Genomic DNA, 7,899 nt, shown 5'->3' on the forward strand with positions numbered 1-7,899 from the left:
TCAATACATTATTAAACAGAGTAATTTGCCAGATTCATATCATAGAACACCAACGCGAGGAACGGTACGATCACGCCTTTGCCTTGCCACAGACTCTTGAGAACCTGAAACATAAATACACAACTGTAAGCCCGAAAGCTTAGTGAGATACCCCCAGAATACCAACCACATATACGCCTTTCCAGGCCCTGACCTTCCGGTCCATGTGTCTCAGGGGACTTCCGTCCCTGTAGGGTAAACCTTCCGGTCCTATCCACGCCGACCTTCCGGTCCATCACACAACATAATCGCCTTCCGGCCCATAACATATTGCCTTCCGGCCCATAACATATCGCCTTCCAGCCCATAACATATTGCCTTCCGGCCCATAAGCATAAAATGCATATATAAAATAACAAACAATCATATAGCAGTTCATAGACAACAATCGATCAACATATCACATATCATAGCATTACTCTAACAAGATACCGGTCTAGCCGGTCACTATCATGTCATTACTCTATGAATCAGTCAACATACTAAATGCATACATACGCCTTTCTAGGCCATGACCTTTCGGTCCACATAGTAATGCCTTCCGGCCTGTAACATATAATGCCTTCCTGCCTGTAACATATAATGACAACTACCCGGATTTCCATCCGGTAAAAAGGGTTGGCATTGGTGCCATAAACCCTAGCGATATAGTGAGGATATCTCACCTCGAAACTGCCGACTGAACAGATAGCTCAAGCTACTCCGATCACTGATACGATCTCCACCTCTGGACAGTCACCAATGCACTGAACTCAAACAATAACAATAATTACCAAAATACCCCTGGAGCCACTGGTAAATCCTTGGTCAAAGACAAGGTCAAAGTCAACCCCTGACTGACCCTACTCGCCGAGTCAACCCTATGACTCGCCGAGTCCCCATACTCAGAACTTCCCTCAACCCGCGACCTAACTCGCCGAGTCACCCCAAGACTCGCCGAGTTCAACGACTCTGAGTCCACTCGCCCTTGTCTCACCGATTCCTTAAGATTCGCTTTCTACACGTCGAGTATCCCCTTTTTACTCGACGAGTTCCTCCTGGAAGAATCGCGGGGCCACCCCGACTCAACTCGCCGAGTCTGAAGAACAACACGACGAGTCCCAGTTATTCTTCAAGCTACTCGCCGAGTCTGTTCATCAGACTCGTCGAGTCCATGCCATGCAGTCGATCAAACTGCTTCCTGAGATAAGTATTGTCCCGAAATACACAAGCATGGGACCTTCTGGACCTCTAAGGTCCTAATACAGGGTTATAGTCGTTTAGGGGACTAGGGTAACATTCAATCTATTCACAAAAGGGTTCCATAAACCCTAATTCCATAATCACATCAACATAGCAAAGTATACTCGAATTCTTACCTGGATGATGTATCCTCTGTGTCCCCAATCCTCAGAATGTGACTCCCTTGTTGCTCCTTTAGCCAATCCCTTCTCTTCCTTGCACAACAACTCTTCCAAGATCAACAATGGTCCTTAGACTTTGCTCCAGATGCACCCACTCGATTTAGGGTTCTTCCCAGAAGGCTAAACTGAACAATGACGGCCAATGAGTGCCTCTTATACGTCCCAAACATGAACGGTTAGGGTTTTCGCCAAACAGCGCAGACTTGCCGAGTCCATATCTGGACTCGTCGAGTCCAGTCGCGAACCCGCGACCCGGTCTGCGATCCTACTCGGCGAGTCTAGGCTCCAACTCGCCGAGTCCCCTCTTAAAACACCCCCAAAACATAATTATATCAATATTTGAAGTTCCGGGCTGTTACAATTAAAATGTCTTAAGGCATTTAGTTGGTAACTTTATGCCTTTGCATGTTCCATATGCGCCCAACAACCCTTTACAACCCATTAAGACCTTTCCAAGGGTCTTAACTCATGCATGAAGTCGAAACACCCATCAAGACTGCATTTTTATGGTATGAATAAACTAAGGGACCTCAAATCTACTCTTCCTAAGCTCTGGAGTTGCTCAATATAGCAAACCCTAGCTCAATCTAATGAATAAGATGGCAAGATTAAGACTTTATACCTCCAGAAGCTCCTCAAGATGAACTAGATGAAAGATCTTGAAGCTCAATGCCACACCAAGCTTGCTCACTAACTTCTTCTTCTTGAATAATCTCTAAAATGGTCACAAATACACTTTTTAAGCTCAAGAACACAATCATAAGGAAATCTGGGGAAAACGGTGAAATGAGGATATGGAGGCTGATTAGGGTTTGGTTCAAGAGGCTTAAGGATGAATAAATAGGTGTAAAGTCCGAGAATCATGGTTTTGAATATTCGTCATGTACGCCCCGCGTACCCTTTGGTACGCCCAGCTACGTGCTGACCCTTCGCGATCATCCATCCTTAGTATGCCAAGCGTATTCATGAAGTACGTCTAATGTACTTAAGGAACCATTATTCTATACTTTTTCATTTCAAAGGTATAAAGGGTATTTACCTGATGTGGAGTGTTACAACTTTCCCCCACTTGGATAAGACTTTGTCCTCGAAGTCTACAGATGCAAACAGATTCGGGTAATGCTCCCGTGTCTCATCCTTCGGCTCCTATGTCCATTCGGAGCATTTTCAATGCTGCCATTGCAACTTCACTAGCTTTACCTCCAATTTACGAAGAACCTTAGTCTTCATATCCAAAACCGCAATGGGTTTCACAACGTAGTTCAGGCTCTCGGCTACCTGAATGTCGTCCAAAGAGATAATTGCAGCCACGTCAATGACACACTTCCGAAGATGGGACACATAGGAGGTGTTATGAATCTAACTCAGCTCTACCGAGAGGTCCAGTTGATAAGCAACCTTGCTGACTCAGGCAGAAATCCTGAATGGACCAATAAATCGGGGCCCCAACTTGCCCCTCTTCCGAAACCTAATGACACCTTTCCATGGTGACACTTTCAACAAAACGAAATCTCCCATCTGAAACTCGATATCCAATTGGTTTCGGTCAACATAACTTTTCTGACGGATCTATACAACTCGTAGCTTGTCGTGCACTTGCTGAATCAACTCGATAGTCTTGAGCACCACCTCGGTGCTTCCCATGACTCGATGCCCTACCTCGCCCCAACATACATGAGTCCTGCACCTCCGACCATACAACATCTCAAACAGGGGTCGGTCAATACTAGCATGATAACTATTTTTATATGAAAGCTATGCTAGTAGGAGGTTTGTATCCCTACTCCCTCTTAAGTCTAATACACAAGCTCGAAGCATATCCTTGAGCGTCTGAATCGCCCGCTCGCGGTGACCATCGGTCTTAGGGTGGTAAGTGGTGCTGAAATATAACTAGGTGCCCAATTCTTCATGGAATTTCCTCCAAAACATGGAGGTGAATAGGACATCGCGGTCTGAGACCACGGATACCGGCACTCCATGCATGACTGCCACCTCTTGCACACATATATCTACTAATTTCTCAACAGAGATTCTCAGAGATTGGAATAAAATGGGAACCCTTCGTCAATCTATCCACAATGACCTAAATAGAAACCACACCCCTCGCCGTCCTTGGTAACTTCGTGATGAAGTCCATGGTGATCTCTTTCAATTTCGACATGGGAATGAGTAGTGGCTAAACCTTGTTGTGAGGCCTCTAATGCTCGGCCTTGACCTTTCTGGAGGTCAAGCACTGCTCCACGAACCAAGTGACCTCTCGCTTAATGCTGGGCCACCAGTAACTCAACCTCATATCTCTATACATTTTTGTAGCCCCCCGATGTATAGAGAACTTGGACTTGTGTTCCTCCTCCAAGATCTCGTGTTTCACTCCCCCAGATATCAGTGATGGGTTTTGAGCATTCTAACACTTCCTAAGTGTACATGCAACCCTAATAAACCTTGGATCTATGTTTGTCTAAATACATGCAAAATTTGTTTTCCAAGGTTCATAATCCTATCTAGCATACATGGGGAACTTTATCTTAGAAGGATGGCTACAATTACATACCCCTTGTAGTTGATTTTGATTCCTTGAAACCTTGTGAGCCTAGCACCCCATGTGTGATGCCTCAAATGCTTGACACAACACCAAATGATTTTGGAATGACTTTTGAGAGAATACACACACTCTAAAAATCGGCCTAGCCCTCACTTGTTCTCGTGTAACCAATTTTGGTGGAGAAGGAGTTCCTTATATAGTGTTGACACATCTAGGGTTACACCATGTAAACCCTAATGTGTCATGGCTCTTCATTTCCATGACCCATGGTTTTGTAACTCCCATGGAGCATCCATGGAGCATCCTATGGGTTTAACCCAACTTGATAATCCATGGAGCCTCTTAGCCCACTATACAAGTTATGGATGATTTACATAATCAACCCATATATTTAATTAGTTATCTTTTGATCACTTAATTAACTCCAAATTAATTCTTGATCAATTCTAATTAAATAATACTATTAATATATTCAAACTTATAATATATTAATAAACCATAAGTGTTATTTCTCTCATTTAGTCTATCCAAATGCATGATGCCATGCAACCCAAATGGACCATATCGGGTCGGGTCAAGTACATACCAGAAATAGTTATGGACTTAGACACCTTATCCAACAGTCTCCCACTTGGATAAGTCTAATAACAATAACTGCAAGTATGACTTCAGGAACCAATCAGCAATCGTAGCTCTTTCAAGGTCTCTTGGAAATGAGAATATGATGATACGCCATTCAAGATAAGTGATCATATAATCATCTGTTCTAGATATCAGTCGGACAAATACATGGAACAATGTCTTACTTATTGTCCATCAGTTTGTTTCCCGATTTCCGATTTGTTTGACAAAGAACTTAATTAAACACATCAACTTAGTTCTGACCGGGCCCGGTACATAGGTCAAAACACAATCATCGAGGGGACCAGATATCAGCTTCTAATCCAAGAAGGAACAAATAAACTTTGACTCATATGTTTGCTCTATTACTTGTTGAATTATACACAAAAGCACGTTTTAAAACATCGAGTTACCAATGCGTTTTCGTACAATCAATGCTAAACCAACTCATAGGAAACACATCATATCACTAGGTTTGAATACTTATATGATATTACCATCTCATGATCACTCGAGATAAATTCCATGAAGTGATTCCAGTGAGCGTGGGTTGAGTCTAATGCTCAGAACTTATGAGCACTCACGAGTGTTGTAGCCATGTGGAGGTTCGAGTAATATGATAGTCTTGTGGAGGTTCGAGTAATGTTCAGAACTTATGAGCACTCACGAGTGTTGTAGCCAACAACTTAGACCTCTGCAACCAATCATGACAGTCTTGATTCATACCTGCTTCCGATATATGACCGACTGTGGAGGTTCGATTTATATGATATACCAAACAAAATTATTCCAGAAGTCAAAACATGCAAAAATAAATATAGTAAACGATTGACAAGAGATACCAACACTTTACTCATAAATAAGCACACCTTTTATTCATCATCTAATGTCAATTACACTTTACAAATTTCAAAAATTATCTAACTACTAAAACTAATATCATCCTTCAGCCCTATGCTCCGAGCATGCTGGAGATGCTTAACCCGAGTCAGTCCCTTCGTGAGGGGATCTGCTGCATTCTCATCCAATGATACCCTCTTTTCCACGAGGAGTCCTTCTATTCGATGTCTGAAGAAATGATATTTTCTGTCGATGTGTTTTTATCTCCCGTGATCCCTTGGTTCCTTGGCTAAGGCAACTACATTTTCACTATCACAGAAAATTTCCATTGGCTCCTTTATAGCTGGTACAATTCCAAGGTCTCCAATGAAGTTCTTCAGCCATATCGCCTCCTTTGCTACCTCGCTAGCTGCTATATATGTCACACCCCGAAACCGAAGGCGAAAACGTTCCGGGGCGGAGGACGTCATGAAATATCGCAACCAATGTATGTAGTAAGCATAGTAATCACAAAACATTACATTACATAGATTCATTACATTTGTTTGAAAGTATAGTAATAAAAGTTTTGTAGTTATAAAAGATCATAAGTTGTTTTTTTATATAAAAGATCATGTTTTCTTTTGGTTTTCTGAAAAGTTGTTATCCAAGAAAATCCCATATTTTCTTATAAAGACAGTTTAGTTAAAACTTCTGAATTCCGTTTGGTACGACAGGAGATAGTTTAATACGCAAAACTATAGATTAAAAACCATTGGGAATACCATCCATTAAAACAGTAGATATTTTTAATACATAAAAATATAGATTGAAAACCATGGGAATACCATCCCGTACTACAGTAGGTAGTTTTAATACACAAAACTATAGATTGAAAACCATGGGAATACCATCTCGTAATACAGTAGATAGTTCTAATACACAAAATAATAGATTGAAAACCATGGGAATACCATCCCGTACTACAATAGATATAAAATCTATAGATCAAAGATAGATATAAAATCCGTGAATAAACTATATTTTAATATATATTGTGAGTCGTATAACCATGCTAATGAGACCCGAGACCTCCTTGACGTTCTTCAGGCGTCAGATGATATACAACATTTGTCACCCCAGGCGTGCCCGCCTAACTATAGCTAGCAGTTAAGGTGTGGGATTGTTAGTCCCGAATAGATCTATTCACAAATTCCACGCTCTCCCTCCAGGAGACTCTGGTTATACTTCCGGGGAGGATTTACTGATAACCCAAAGGGTATATTGAAGACTAATCTCACAAGCTAGTATTAAGTTATTCACGGTGTACTCGGTCGCTATTCTAATACCATAATCGTTTTGAAACATAATAAAGTATAAACAATTGAATACAAAGAAACTATCTGGCATAATACTTTACTTTAAACAGAGATAAACTGAATCAGACATAGTTTATCTATTAATATTGCATGAGATCTGAATTCATGAAATGAGAACTGAATATCCCAAATTATTCCCATAATAATTTGATTGGTTTGATTGTTTCCTTTACTATAATTGAAATCCATGTATTTATATTCAATAAAACATCCCTTATGCTCCGCATAATACATAATGGGGGTAAAGATATCTAAAAGTTAGCCAGATATTTATAGAATTACATCAGCTTTAAGTTTTGAAAACATTTATAATTTGCTTGTATTCCCCCCTGAAAACATTGAAAAACACGGAAAAATGTGTAGGGGTATGAACTCACCAGTCGAGAAATGTGTCGGTTTGGATGCTACGCGTCAGTTCGGGGCTTGGTTTCATGCGAGGTTCCTATTTAATATGAAGAGATACACATTTTTATCTAATTAGAGCTTGATCTATTAATTAAATAAGAATAAACACTTCTAGACGCGAAAACACTTCAATTCAAGTGTTTGGAGTGACCCGGGTAGCATCTAAGGGTGTGTAAAGCTTAGATATGGAGTTTGCTCTTCAAAAGTAAACTCCTTAAGGAGATTACGGCCCATAGACCATATCCCCATGATTTTACAGCCGTAAACTCATGGGTGGTGGGTTCCTGGTTGCTAAATGGCCTTAAAACACTTGAGGAAATTGGCTAGGATCAAATCTAGGGTATAGGGAAGGATTACACCACCAAAGGGACTATCAAATGGAGTTTACGGCCATAAGCTCCTATATACTCTTTCCTTTCATGATTTGGTGGCCCTAGATTAATCATATGTGATTCTAAGTCATTCTACAAGCCTTGGATGGAATTTAGGGCATCATTTGACCATGTTTTAGGAGTTTACTGCCTAGGAACCTATCCATGGGGGGTTTACAGCCGTAAGCTCCTATGGGGTTGGTTTTTATCAAGTTTAAGGCCTCTAACTCATGTGTGTTTGCTTCTAGACATTAATTCAAGGCTTAGGAGGTGTTTAAGTGGCATCATAACACCTTAAAATGAGTTTACTGCCCATGAAA

Source organism: Lactuca serriola, chromosome 5 (assembly GCF_051521515.1).
Source record: "Lactuca serriola cultivar US96UC23 chromosome 5, Lser_US96UC23_V15, whole genome shotgun sequence".
NCBI classification, from domain to species: Eukaryota; Viridiplantae; Streptophyta; class Magnoliopsida; order Asterales; family Asteraceae; genus Lactuca; species Lactuca serriola.